The sequence below is a fragment of the Oryzias latipes genome, chromosome 10 (assembly GCF_002234675.1).
Source record: "Oryzias latipes chromosome 10, ASM223467v1".
Taxonomy (NCBI): domain Eukaryota; kingdom Metazoa; phylum Chordata; class Actinopteri; order Beloniformes; family Adrianichthyidae; genus Oryzias; species Oryzias latipes.
In genome coordinates this window covers 14897929-14913833 of record NC_019868.2, presented here as the reverse complement: position 1 = coordinate 14913833, position 15905 = coordinate 14897929, and the positions used below count along the sequence as shown (strand labels likewise).

General features: G+C 40.9%; 1 pseudogene; it reads left to right on the top strand.

The window, feature by feature from the left end:
* Positions 1–540: 540 nt before the first annotated feature.
* Positions 541–3342, top strand: LOC111947995 (annotated as a pseudogene).
* The last annotated feature ends 12563 nt before the right edge of the window (positions 3343–15905 follow it).

Genomic DNA, 15905 nt, shown 5'->3' with positions numbered 1-15905 from the left:
ATTGATTGCTATAAGATGCATTCAATAAACACTCTTGTTTTTTGTGCTCTTTTCTACGTGTGTAGCTGGAGTTCTTCCATTTTATCTCATTTGACGTGTAAAAAAACAAAACAAAAACCAATCTGAAGTAGTTAAAAAGAGTAACTTTTTTTTAAATTAAATGGCAGATAATATAAAACAACCATAGTAAAGTTCAATCATTTTAGTCACCAGTCTTACAATTTAATTACCTTTTTTTTTTTTCCAATCTATTTAGTGATATACAGTATTTTTTTAATATGCTGATTCAGCTTTCTCTAAGTCTGTAATTACTGACAAAACAAACAAAAGGATTTTTAACAGAAGTGCTGTTTCATGTTCAAAATTCCGTCTGAGCGATATGTAGGCTACATTGCCGTGGTATGAACTTGTTGTTTTATTTATTTTAACTGTTGTCTCTTGGAGGAAACTATCTATTCTGTTTGTTGTGTTAGACTGCAAGGGGAGCTGTTGGACAGCAAAACACTTAGTTGGCTGCATCAACATTCGGTCCATCCCCTCACAGAGAGAGCGATCTGCACTGGACTGCAGACCACATTTAGCATACGCTGGTTTGAGGAGACATCTGATTCACAAACCGTCTTTTTAAAATGTTGGGAATCTTTTAATCGCAAAAGAAAACATATTTACTCGTTTTAATTGCATAGAGGGATATTATTTTCCCTTTCTTTTGTTTGATTTTTTTTTTTCTTGTCATGGCGCCGAAGATCCGTCTCTCCCTCATTGCGGTCAGATTACGATTTATCTTTGGATTTCATCTGAATATCTGCCAGCTTCTTGTGTTTCTTAATATGGTTATCACGGTAGGCGGACAGATTCGGTACTCAGTGGCGGAGGAAATGAAGAAGGGCTCTGTCATCGGTAATGTAGCACAAGATCTGGGCTTGGATCTGCGAAGGCTGCGCTCTGGGCGAGCCCGCATCGTGACAAGAGAAAACGTTCATTACGCCGAGCTGAAGGCAGACAAAGGGATTCTCGTCGTGAACGAACGGATTGATCGGGAGCAGCTGGGTGGGGACGTGACGCCGTGTAGCTTCATTTTGAGATGATTTTGGAAAATCCGATGGAACTTCACAGAATTACTGTGGAGGTTTTGGACATAAATGATCACGCGCCCGTTTTCCCAAACAAAGAAAAGCCGATCAGTTTTAAAGTGAGTGAATCGGCAGCTGTTGGAGTCCAGTTTCCACTGCAGAGCGCGGAGGATTTGGATGTGGGCCAAAACGGTTTGCAAAATTAAGTTTTATCACCAAACGACAATTTTATATTGAAGCAAAATGCAAATCCAGATGGAAGCAAAAACGTTGAAATGGTGCTTCAGAGGCCTTTAGACAGGGAGCAAAATCAACACCTGACCTTAAAGCTAATAGCAGTTGATGGCGGGACGCCGCAAAGATCTGGTTCAGTAAATATAGATGTCACTATTCTAGATGCCAATGACAACATTCCAGTTTTCAGCCAGTCTGTGTACAAAACATCTGTGGTGGAGAACACAGCAAAAGGCACCAGTGTAATCACTGTCAATGCTACTGACGCAGACAGTGGCTCAAATGCGATCATTACCTACAGTCTTTCAAAAATTAAAGGCAGCACCACAGATATATTCAGCATTGATGAAAATCTTGGTATAATTTTTGTGATTGGTGTGATAGATTATGAAAGAGAAAAAATATATGAAATTAGAGCTGAGGCAAAAGATCAAGGTGGCTTGATCGGAACAAGTAAAGTCATAATTGATGTAGTTGATGTAAATGACAATGCACCAGTCATAAATGTGATGTCTTTCTCCAGCGTAGTGTCAGAGGATGCACCTGTTGGAACAACTATAGCTATTTTTAATATAAAAGATTTTGATTCCGAAAAAAATGGGCAATTCAGATGTTCTGTTGATGGAAAACTCCCTTTTAAAATTGAATCCTCAATGACAGACTATTATAATTTAATCTCCAATCACCAGTTTGATAGAGAATCTATGCCGGAATACAATATAACAATATCAGCAACAGATGTTGGCTCTCCTCCTCTTTCTAGCAGTACACATTTAAACCTTAAAATCTCAGATATAAATGATAATGTTCCAGTTTTTGAAAAATCAAGATACTTTGCACAGATTAGTGAGAATAATCCTACAGGAGTTTCTGTATTTTCCGTGAGAGCACATGACTCTGACTGGGGTCAGAATGCTAGAATTACTTATCTGTTGGAAGATACACACGTGGATGGAAGTCTGATTTCTACCTATGTGTCCTTAAACTCTGTGACAGGAGTTGTTAGTGCAGTTCGTTCTCTGGATTATGAACAAATCAAACAATTTGAATTTGTGGTCAAAGCGCAAGACGGAGGCTCTCCTCCACTCAGCAGCAACGTGACAGTGAAAATCCAGATCCAGGATCAGAACGATAACCCGCCTCAGGTTCTGTATCCGGTCCAGACTGCTGGCTCTGTGGTGGCTGAAATGGTGCCTCGTTCAGCTGATGTGGGCTACCTGGTGACTAAAGTGGTGGCTGTTGATGTGGACTCTGGACAAAATGCCTGGCTCTCCTATAAACTGCAGAAAGCCACAGACAGGGCGCTGTTTGAAGTGGGCTCACAGAATGGAGAGATCCGAACAGTCCGCCAAGTGACAGAGAAAGATTTGCTCAAACAAAGACTGACTGTGATCGTGGAGGACAACGGGCAGCCCTCTCGTTCAGCTACAGTCATTGTGAACGTGGCGGTGGCGGACAGCTTCCCTGAAGTGCTGTCGGAGTTCACTGACTTTCCACACGACAAGGATTACAATGACAACCTGACTTTTTACTTAGTGCTGGCTCTGGCTGTGGTTTCTTTCCTCTTCATCACGTGTCTAGTGGTCATCATCTCCGTCAAAATCTACAGATGGAGACAGTCTCGCATCCTGTACCACTCCAGCCTCCCAGTGATTCCATATTATCCTCCACGTTACTCAGACACTTTGGGCACAGGGACTCTGCCACACACGTACAATTACGAGGTGTGCAGGACCACTGACTCCAGAAAGAGTGACTGTAAGTTCGGCAGAGCTGGGAGTCAGAACGTGCTGATAATGGACCCCAGTTCTACAGGAACCTTGCAGCGAATACAGAGTGAGAAGAGCATCCTGGATGAACCAGACTCTCCTCTGGAGGTCAGTAAAAATAAGCTGAGTTTACCATTGTTGTTTTTTTTTCTGTAACCATACGGTTGAATTAATTCAGCACCATGAACAGCGAAACACAGTGCGCTATCTCCCACATTATATTATTTAAGTCTTTTACTTTATTCTTTTTAAACAAGGTTTCCGTTAAAAAATATACATGTCTGTTTCTAAATATTTTTGTCTATACTTTTTTGTTCGATTTATTATTTGTGTTTATATGTTGCATTTTCAAATCTGCTTGGAAGAATACATACAATAATAATAATAATAATAATAATAATCTTTATTTGTATAGCACCTTTCCCGATAAAAGTGCTTCACAGTACAACACGATAAAACAACAGTAAAACACAGTAAAAACACATGTTAAAAAGAAAATTGAGAAAAAGCTATTTTAAAAAGATATGTTTTTAGCTGCTTTTTAAAAGAAAACACTGAGTCCTCCTATCTGAGGCTAAGAGGAAGAGAGTTACAGAGGGATGGGGCCACTGATGCAAAGGCTCTGTCTCCTTTAGTTTTTTAACCGGGTGCTCTTAACAGCCAGCTGGTCACATGATCTCAGTGACCTGCTGGGAGTGCTATATATATATATAATATACTGCTAACGGACACAATTAGTACTTTGTACTTTCCTGTAGACCCCAGTTCTACGGGAACCATGCAGCGAATGCAGAGTGAGAAGAGCATCCTGGATGAACCCGATTCTCCTTTAGAGGTCAGTTGGAAAACAAAAAACCTTAATTTACTCTTGAAATTGTTCCAAAGTTTTGCTGTAAAGACTGTCCGTTCAGAACCATGGACAGCGTTAAAAAAAAATTTTTTCTTTTCTTCCTGCTACTCTTTAGTCAGAGCAAGACATTTTTACACTGCTTTATATCTGGTGCTTTCTTTCATTCTAAATTATGTTTAATTTTTTTATATTAATCTCAATACTCTAGACATTTATAAAATAAGATAAACACGTTTCTTTATTTATGTATTTTTTGGTATGTTGTTTCTTGTAAAGTGATTTTTCCTGAAATTATAAATTTTCACCTCACCTCAGAGATTTGAGCCTTTATTGGGCGTTTTAAGAGTTTAGCCTTTTTGCTTCACAGTCTCTTTTCTGTCCAACCGTTCGTTCATTTCCCACTGAAAACAAGCAGATATTTTTTGCTAAATAATACACTCGAATTTTTTTTATATTCTGTAACCTGTATAAAGAGCTGTTTTTATTATATTTTCATTTTTCTACTTTCAACTTGTTTTTTCATCATTTGTACTCTAAGCGACGCTGTTGGTTAGGATAACAAGTGCTGCGCCACATTGTTATTGAGTCCATCCTCTCTGTGAGGGGAGAGGCTTTGGCTGTCTTTTCTCAGTTTGGATTGAACAACCCACCGACGCGCGACTCAATTTTATCATGATTTTAGACCTTTCCATAAGCATGAAGGAGGAAAGTCGTTCACCAAGATTTGTTTGGATATTTTAGCTTGGGAATCAATTGAACAAACGAAAATATTTGCATTTTTAGAACAGTTTACAGCTATAATGACGTTCGTGAGCATTACCTACAAGGCCGTTGGACGGCGGTGGATTTTTCAGCGGTCTCTAGTGGGAGTAATTTTGTTCCTGTGTCATGCTATAACCAATGCGAGTGGACAGATTCGGTATTCGGTTCCAGAAGAAATGAAAAAAGGCTCTGTCATCGGTAATCTTGCACACGATCTCGGCTTGGGTTTGGAGAGGCTGCGCTCTGGGCGAGCCCGCATTGTGACCGGAGAAAACGCTCAGTACGCCGAATTGAAAACGGACAAAGGGATTCTAGCCGTGAACGAGAGGATTGATCGAGAGGAACTCTGCAGAGATTTGACGCCGTGCAGCTTCAGCTTTGAGATGATTTTAGAAAATCCGATTGAACTTCACAAAATTACTGTGGAGGTTTTGGACATAAATGATCACGCACCCGTTTTTCCGAACAAAGAGAAGCCGATCAGTTATGAAATAAGTGAATCGGCTGCACCTGGAGCGAGCTTCGCCCTGCAGTGCGCGGAGGATCTGGATGAAGGGCAAAACGCGCTGCAACGTTACATCCTCTCTCCCAACGACTACTTTGAATTGAAGCAGGTTACCAATCAGGATGGGAGCAAGTCTGTGAAAATGCTGCTGCAGAAGCCTTTAGACAGAGAGCAACATGCGCACTTACATCTAAAACTAATTGCAGTTGACGGAGGGACGCCGCAAAAATCCGGTACAGTAAATATAGATGTTACTGTTCTAGACGCAAACGACAATGAACCAAATTTTAACCAGTCAGTGTATAAAGCATCTGTGCCAGAAAACACAGCGAAAGGTACGAGTATAATTAAGGTTCATGCAAAAGACGCTGACAGTGGTTCTAATGCGCTTATTACCTATAGCATTTTTAATATAAAAGGGAGTGTGAGCAACATATTTAGCATAGACGAAAACAACGGAATTATCTATGTAATCGGGCATATAGACTACGAAAAACAGACTAAGTATGAGCTGAGGGTGGAAGCAAAAGATCGCGGTGGCCTTACAGGGATCAGTAAAGCGGTTATTGACGTCATTGATGTAAATGATAATGCTCCGATTATTCATGTTATGTCATTTTCAAGTGCAGTTTCAGAGGATGCGCTTCCTGGTACAACAATAGCTGTTTTAAAAGTCAGAGATGCTGATTCAGAGAAAAATGGTGAAATCAAATGTTCCATCGACAAAACACTTCCATTTAAAATTATGTCCTCAATGACAGACTATTACAATTTGATCTCAGAACAGCAGCTGGACAGAGAAACTGTCTCAGAATATAACATTACAATAACCGCTACAGATTTTGGAACTCCTTCTTTATCTAGTTCCACACAGTTGCACCTTAAAATCTCTGACATAAATGACAATGCACCTATATTTGAGAAACTCAGCTACATTGCTCACATCCAGGAGAATAATTCCCCTGGTGTTCCTATATTTACTCTAAGTGCGCATGATTCTGACTGGGGACAAAATGCTAGAATTACATATCTATTAGAAGATACTTACATAAGTGGGAGTCCGATTTCTACCTATTTGTCTCTAAACTCTGAAACAGGAGTTGTTAGTGCAGTTCGCTCGTTGGATTTTGAGCAAATCAAACAGATTGAATTTGTGGTCAAAGCGCAGGACGGAGGCTCTCCTCCACTCAGTAACAACGTTTCTGTAAAAATTGTAATCCAGGACCAGAACGATAACCCACCTCAGGTTCTGTATCCGGTCCAGACTGCTGGCTCTGTGGTGGCTGAAATGGTGCCTCGTTCAGCTGATGTGGGCTACCTGGTGACTAAAGTGGTGGCTGTTGATGTGGACTCTGGACAGAATGCCTGGCTCTCCTATAAACTGCAGAAAGCCACAGACAGGGCGCTGTTTGAAGTGGGCTCACAGAATGGAGAAATCAGAACTGTCCGCCAAGTGACGGAGAAAGATTTGCTCAAACAAAGACTGACTGTGATCGTGGAGGACAACGGGCAGCCCCCTCGTTCAGCTACAGTCATTGTGAACGTGGCGGTGGCGGACAGCTTCCCTGAAGTGCTGTCGGAGTTCACTGACTTTCCACACGACAAGGATTACAATGACAACCTGACTTTTTACTTAGTGCTGGCTCTGGCTGTGGTTTCTTTCCTCTTCATCACGTGTTTAGTGGTCATCATCTCCGTCAAAATCTACAGATGGAGACAGTCTCGCATCCTGTACCACTCCAGCCTCCCAGTGATTCCATATTATCCTCCACGTTACTCAGACACTTTGGGTACAGGGACTCTGCCACACACGTACAATTACGAGGTGTGCAGGACCACTGACTCCAGAAAGAGTGACTGTAAGTTTGGTAGAGCTGGGAGTCAGAACGTGCTGATAATGGACCCCAGTTCTACAGGAACCATGCAGAGGCTGCAGAGTGAGAAGAGCATCTTGGATGAACCAGATTCTTCTCTGGAGGTTAGTTGTCTTCAATCTAATGTAATGTAATGTAATGTAATGATTTAATGTAATATAATATAATATAATATAATATGATATGATATGATATGATATGATATGATATGATATGATATGATATGATATAATATATAATATAATTTAATATATAAGCTATCACTTTCATAATCAATTTCTGCCCTTATACATTTTTTTACTATTACAGGCTATAGACTTTAAAGTGGTATACTTGTAGGGTCATGTCACTCACAGCATGACAAGAAGATTACGTAACGTTTGCTTTCATTGTCATGAAAGCTGCAACATGCTATACGTGGTTCATGTGAATCATCTGTCTAGATATTTTTCTTTTTAGACTGGTCTTAACCTTGAAAAAAAATGTATACTCTTTCTAAAACGGTAATATTTATGATAAATATTTTAACAATAAACAAATCAGTCAACCAATAAATATTTTTCAAGATGTTTTTTTGTTTATTTTATTGTGACTAGTTTTTGTTTCCACGCTATTTTCTGGACAGCTCCGCTCTGTTTTGCTTTCACCAGTTTACCTGTGAGAGACGCTGTTGGTCTACAAATTGCTTTCGATCTGTCGTCATTTTGTTCTTCCTCTTTTCCTTCTTGAAGAGAAGTGAGCTCGTCGTTTTTTCTGTATGAGAGACACCGTTGAAGCAGGCTCTTGTCTGACGGTTGATATTTTTTCTGCGGAAACGGGTGAAGTAAAAGCGTTAGTTTTATTTTGGAAAAAAGACAATTCCCGACTTATGTTTTGAATAGGGGAGTGGTGACCTCGAAATATTCCTGGAATATATAATTAAGACGACGATCGTTGTACAGACTGCGACAACGAATGGAGCTGATTGTTTTTTGTGCTTGCGCAATATCCTTTGCGGCTGGACATATTCGCTACTCAGTTCCAGAGGAGTTGAAAAAAGGTTCGCTGATCGGTAATGTAGCACAAGATCTGGGCTTGGATCTGCGAAGGCTGCGCTCTGGGCGAGCCCGAATCGTGACAGAGGAAGACGTTCCCCACGCCGAGCTGAAGGCAGACAAAGGGATTCTCGTCGTGAACGAGCGGATTGATCGGGAGCAGCTGTGTGGGGACGTGACGCCGTGTAGCTTCAGTTTTGAGATGATTTTGGAAAATCCGATGGAACTTCACAGAATTACTGTGGAGGTTTTGGACATAAATGATCACGCTCCCGTTTTCCCAAACAAAGAAAAGCCGATCAGTTTTGAAGTGAGTGAATCAGCAGCTGTTGGAGTCCAGTTTCCACTGCAGAGCGCGGAGGATTTGGATGTGGGCCAAAACGGTTTGCAAAATTACGTTTTATCACCAAACGACAATTTTATATTGAAGCAAAATGCAAATCCAGATGGAAGCAAAAACGTTGAAATGGTGCTTCAGAGGCCTTTAGACAGGGAGCAAAATCAACATCTGACCTTAAAGCTAATAGCAGTTGATGGCGGGACGCCGCAAAGATCTGGTTCAGTAAATATAGATGTCACTATTCTAGATGCAAATGACAACATTCCAGTTTTCAGCCAATCTGTGTACAAAACATCTGTGGTGGAGAACACAGCAAAAGGCACCAGTGTAATCACTGTCAATGCTACTGACGCAGACAGTGGCTCAAATGGAGTCATTACTTACAGTTTGTCAAAAATGAAAGGCAGTCCAGAAAATGTGTTTTCTATAGATGAAAACACTGGTGTGATTTCAGTCTTCAATGTGATAGACTTTGAAAAAGACACCAAATATGAGGTCAGGGTGGAGGCAAAAGATCGAGGTGGCTTAATTGGAACAAGCAAAGTCATAATTGATGTAGTTGATGTAAATGACAATGCACCAGTCATAAATGTGATGTCTTTATCAAGCTTAGTGTCAGAGGATGCACCTGTTGGAACAACTATAGCTATTTTAAATGTTAAAGATGCAGATTCCCAGAAAAATGGACAGGTTAAATGTCAGATTAACACTAAGCTCCCTTTCAAGTTTGAGTCATCGCTAACAAATTATTATAATTTGATTACAGAACAACAGCTAGATAGAGAGTCTGTACCAGAATATCAGATAACTATAACAGCAACAGATTCTGGTTCTCCTCCTTTAACCAGCTCTAAAACAATAAATCTAAAAGTTTCTGACATTAATGACAATGCACCACAATTTGACAAAAACTTCTTTTTTGCACACATCCAGGAGAACAATTCCCCTGGTCACTCTATTTTTACAGCCAGAGCATATGATTCTGATTGGGGTCAAAATGCTAGAATTACATATCTATTAGACGATACACAACTGAGCGGAAGTCCGATTACTACCTTTGTGTCTTTAAACTCTGAAACAGGAGTTCTTAGTGCAGTTCGCTCTCTAGATTATGAACAAATCAAACAGCTGGAGCTTGTTGTCAAAGCTCAGGATGGAGGCTCTCCTCCTCTCAGCAGCAACACAACTGTTATTATTAGAGTTCAGGACCAGAACGATAACCCCCCTCAGGTTTTGTATCCGGTCCAGACTGCTGGCTCTGTGGTGGCTGAAATGGTTCCTCGTTCAGCTGATGTGGGCTACCTGGTGACTAAAGTGGTGGCTGTTGATGTGGACTCTGGACAGAATGCCTGGCTCTCCTATAAACTGCAGAAAGCCACAGACAGGGCGCTGTTTGAAGTGGGCTCACAGAATGGAGAAATCCGAACCATCCGCCAAGTGACGGAGAAAGATTTGCTCAAACAAAGACTGACTGTGATCGTGGAGGATAACGGACAGCCCTCTCGTTCAGCTACAGTCATTGTGAACGTGGCGGTGGCAGACAGCTTCCCTGAAGTGCTGTCGGAGTTCAGTGACTTTCCACACGACAAGGACTACAATGACAACCTGACTTTTTACTTAGTGCTGGCTCTGGCTGTGGTGTCCTTCCTCTTCATCACGTGTTTAGTGGTCATCATCTCCGTCAAAATCTACAGATGGAGACAGTCTTGCATCCTGTACCACACCAGCCTCCCAGTGATTCCATATTATCCTCCACGTTACTCAGACACTTTGGGCACAGGGACTCTGCCACACACGTACAATTACGAGGTGTGCAGGACCACTGACTCCAGAAAGAGTGACTGTAAGTTCGGCAGAGCTGGGAGTCAGAACGTGCTGATAATGGACCCCAGTTCTACAGGAACCTTGCAGCGAATACAGAGTGAGAAGAGCATCCTGGATGAACCAGACTCTCCTCTGGAGGTCAGTAAAAATAAGCTGAGTTTACCATTGTTGTTTTTTTTTCTGTAACCATACGGTTGAATTAATTCAGCACCATGGACAGCGAAACACAGTGCGCTATCTCCCACATTATATTATTTAAGTCTTTTACTTTATTCTTTTTAAACAAGGTTTCCGTTAAAAAATATACATGTCTGTTTCTAAATATTTTTGTCTATACTATTTTGTTCGATTTATTATTTGTGTTTATATGTTGCATTTTCAAATCTGCTTGGAAGAATACATATAATAATAATAATAATAATAATAATCTTTATTTGTATAGCACCTTTCCCGATAAAAGTGCTTCACAGTACAACACGATAAAACAACAGTAAAACACAGTAAAAACACATGTTAAAAAGAAAATTGAGAAAAAGCTATTTTAAAAAGATATGTTTTTAGCTGCTTTTTAAAAGAAAACACTGAGTCCACCTATCTGAGGCTAAGAGGAAGAGAGTTACAGAGGGATGGGGCCACTGCTGCAAAGGCTCTGTCTCCTTTAGTTTTTTAACCGGGTGCTCTTAACAGCCAGCTGGTCACATGATCTCAGTGACCTGCTGGGAGTGCTATATATATATATAATATACTGCTAACGGACACAATTAGTACTTTGACAATTTTTTTTTCTTTTCTTTTTTTTTTTTTATGTTTTTGGACATACACAAAAAACCCTGGTAAGAATAACTTAATTTCGCCTTTTTTTCCTAATTAAATTGTTCCAGTTCAAGTATGTTCTATACTCGCACCGGACTCTGAGAGACGCTGTTGGTCAAGATAAAATTGTCTACTGAGCCCTATGATCATTCTCCTCCCTCGCCCTTCTCCTAGAAGAAAGAAGCAGTTTTCATTTTGCCTGACACCAGCAATCATTTTAGACTCAATTTCTTCTTAAATCTAAGCGAGCATAGTTTTCCTTAGAATATTTTTTTAGTCATCGTGATCCAATATTGTTTTTTTTTTTAACTTGTGGACCCATAATTATGGAACGAGGAACACAGCCGTGTCAACGCGTCAAAGGGCGGCTTCTGCGCGACGGTGTGCTCTTTTTCCTTCTCTGTCTGTGTCAGCTCGCCTTTGGACATGTCAGATATTCGATTCCAGAGGAAATGAGGAAAGGATCATTTATCGGGAATGTGGCTCAAGATCTCGGCTTGGATCTGAAAAGACTCCGTTCTGGTCGGGCCCGTATTGTGACCGGGGAAAACACCCAGTACACCGAGCTAAAAGCAGACAAAGGGATTTTAGTCGTGAACGAGAGAATCGACCGGGAGAAGCTTTGCGGCGACACGATGCCGTGCAGCTTCAGCTTTGAGGTGATTTTAGAAAATCCTATGGAACTGCATCAAATAACTGTGGAAATAACAGATATTAATGACCATTCGCCCACTTTTAAAAGAGAAAACATTCTCTTTGAAATTAGTGAATCGGCTTTAACAGGAGCACGATTCTCTTTAACAAGCGCAGAGGACGCAGATGTTGGCCCGAACGGTCTTAAAGAATATGTCTTGACCGAAAATGATCATTTTATTCTTAAACAGCACTCAAACGCAGATGGTAAAAAATACGCGGAGATGGTGCTTCAGAAGCCTTTAGACAGAGAGACAAATCCGAACCTTTTGTTAAAGCTAATCGCTGTTGACGGAGGGAATCCGCAGAGATCAGGAACAGTTAATATAAATATAACTATTCTTGATAATAATGATAACGCTCCAGTATTTAATCAATCGGTGTACAAGGCTGCGGTCACCGAAAACTCCCCTCGAGGCACTTACGTCATCACAGTAAATGCGACTGACGCAGACTTCGGCTCCAACAGCATCGTGAGGTATTATTTTTCTGATCTCAACAGCGGATCAAATGATTTGTTTGAAATTGATGAAAAAAGTGGTAAAATCTCAATGACTGGTTCCATTGATTATGAAAAAATCAAAAAGTATGAACTCAGGGTGGATGCAAAAGACCAAGGAGGTTTGACGGATTCAAGTAAAGTGATCATTGATGTGATGGATGTGAACGATAACGCTCCTGTTATAAGTGTGATGTCATTCAGCAGTCCTGTCTCTGAAGATTCTCCTCTTGGTACAACCGTTGGAATTATTAATGTGAAGGACCCGGATTCGGCAGACAACGGAGAAGTGAGATGTAGGCTTGAAGGAAATATCCCTTTTAAGATCAGATCTAGTTTAAAAAATTACTACACTTTGCTCACAGATTCTTTATTAGATCGTGAAAGTGTTTCTGAATATAACATCACTGTAACCGTAACAGATGCTGGAGTGCATCCTTTGTCATCTAAAAGGACTTTTAACTTGAGGATTTCTGATGTTAATGATAATTCTCCACGTTTTCTAAAAGGCGTTTATGACGCGTTTATCTTTGAAAATAACCTTCCAGGTGTGTCTGTTCTCACCATCAAAGCTAAAGATCCAGATGAAAATCAAAATGCTAGGATATCCTACATTCTGGAAGAAAGTAAAGTTTCTGGCGGGCCAGTCTCTGAATATGTTTCAGTAAATGCAGAAAGTGGGGTTATTCACGCCTTACGCTCATTTGATTATGAGCAAATTAAGCAGCTTGAATTCGTTGTCAAAGCGCAGGACGGAGGTTCTCCTCCACTCAGCAACAACGTGACAGTGAAAATCCAGATCCAGGACCAGAACGATAACCCGCCTCAGGTTCTGTATCCGGTCCAGACTGCTAGCTCTGTGGTGGCTGAAATGGTTCCTCGTTCAGCTGATGTGGGCTACCTGGTGACAAAAGTGGTGGCTGTTGATGTGGACTCTGGACAGAATGCCTGGCTCTCCTATAAACTGCAGAAAGCCACAGACAGGGCGCTGTTTGAAGTGGGCTCACAGAATGGAGAAATCCGAACTGTCCGCCAAGTGACGGAGAAAGATTTGCTCAAACAAAGACTGACTGTGATCGTGGAGGACAACGGGCAGCCCCCTCGTTCAGCTACAGTCATTGTGAACGTGGCGGTGGCGGACAGTTTCCCTGAAGTGCTGTCGGAGTTCACTGACTTTCCACACGACAAGGAATACAATGACAATCTGACTTTTTACTTAGTGCTGGCTCTGGCTGTGGTTTCTTTCCTCTTCATCACGTGTTTAGTGGTCATCATCTCCGTCAAAATCTACAGATGGAGACAGTCTCGCATCCTGTACCACTCCAGCCTCCCAGTGATTCCATATTATCCTCCACGTTACTCAGACACTTTGGGCACAGGGACTCTGCCACACACCTACAATTACGAGGTGTGCAGGACCACTGACTCCAGAAAGAGTGACTGTAAGTTTGGCAGAGCTGGGAGTCAGAACGTGCTGATAATGGACCCCAGTTCTACAGGAACCATGCAGCGGATGCAAAGTGAAAAGAGCATCTTGGATGAACCAGACTCTCCTCTGGAGGTCAGTAAAAAAATTAGCTGAGTATATCTGTTTTTTTCTCCACTTTAGCAGCCCCTTAGAATAGTTTAGTACCACGGACAGCGAACCTGTGGGTTTAAAAACATGTTTATTCATGTTTTCCTTTTTTATACCTGCAGGTATATTAAAGCTATTGTTTAGAACTATGAACAGCATAAAGTTCACTAATACATTATGACGTCAGCAATCATATATGTATTGCGAACCATTGATTAATGTGCAAGATTTGCTGTTTTTGAAGGAGGGTGAATATTACAAGTGTAACTTACCTTTTTTATGGTAAGTGCTAAATCTTGATTTGATTTTGCTTGTTTGTCTCGATAAACTGTTGTTAGTTTTACTATGATGGACCTTGTTTGGCATACATCTTTGTCTAGAATGATCACTTTTTTAGAGTCCATATTTTTTTAAAGCTTCAATTGGCTTCAATTTTTTATTTTGTTTTATTTTTGTCTTCTATATGTTTTAGGTTTTTTATGTTCTTTTCAAACTTCTGATGAGCGCTAATCAATGACTTACAATAATTACAGCCAACAGTGAGTGTTTTGAAAAATCCCAGACATCTACAAATATTAGAATATTAGCACACATATCTGTTATCACTTTTTTTATCCTTGCGTGATATAGCTGATTTTGGACTGTAAGGGACGCTGTTGATCAGCCTAAAATTTTCTTCCACTGCCTTGCCTTCATTTTTTACCCTGATCGAAGAGAGGACATTAGGTTGCTCACTGAGCGGTCTAAAAAAACAACAGCCATTTGCATTCGGAGGTAGAACGAGAAACATATAGGGTCTTTAATAGTAAGGATTACAGCTGTGTTCTGTTCGCCACACTTAAAGAGCAATCTTGTTTTTTTCTGCAACTATGTCAAGTGGAATACGAGCTGGCAGACGGGGAAAATGCCTTTATTCCATTGGACAAAATCTGCAGCTTTTGTTTTTCCTTCTTTGCGAGTTTGGCATTGTGAACGGCCAAATCAGATATTCGATTCCAGAGGAAATGAGGAAAGGATCATTTATCGGGAATGTGGCTCAAGATCTCGGCTTGGATCTGAAAAGACTCCGTTCTGGTCGGGCCCGTATTGTGACCGGGGAAAACACCCAGTACACCGAGCTAAAAGCAGACAAAGGGATTTTAGTCGTGAACGAGAGAATCGACCGGGAACAGCTTTGCGGCGACACGATGCCGTGCAGCTTCAGCTTTGAGGTGATTTTAGAAAATCCTATGGAGCTGCATCAAATAACTGTGGAAATAACAGATATTAATGACCATTCGCCCACTTTTAGAAGAGAAAACATTGTCTTTGAAATTAGTGAATCGGCTCTGAGCGGAGCGCGATTTCCTCTCACAAGCGCAGAGGACGCAGATGTTGGCCCGAACGGTCTTAAAGAATATGTCTTGACCGAAAATGATCATTTTATTCTTAAACAGCACTCAAACGCAGATGGTAAAAAATACGCGGAGATGGTGCTTCAGAAGCCTTTAGACAGAGAGACAAATCCGAACCTTTTGTTAAAGCTAATCGCTGTTGACGGAGGGAATCCGCAGAGATCAGGAACAGTTAATATAAATATAACTATTCTTGATAATAATGATAACGCTCCAGTATTTAATCAATCGGTGTACAAGGCTGCGGTCACCGAAAACTCCCCTCGAGGCACTTACGTCATCACAGTAAATGCGACTGACGCAGACTTCGGCTCCAACAGCATCGTGAGGTATTATTTTTCTGATCTCAACAGCGGATCAAATGATTTGTTTGAAATTGATGAAAAAAGTGGTGCAATTTTCATAATTGGTTCCATTGATTATGAAAAGGACAAAAAATATGAGCTTCAAATTCATGCAAAAGACCAAGGAGGTTTGACGGATTCAAGTAAAGTGATCATTGATGTGATGGATGTGAACGATAACGCTCCTGTTATAAGTGTGATGTCATTCAGCAGTCCTGTCTCTGAAGATTCTCCTCTTGGTACAACCGTTGGAATTATTAATGTGAAGGACCCGGATTCGGCGGACAATGGAGAAGTGAGATGTAGGCTTGAAGGAAATAT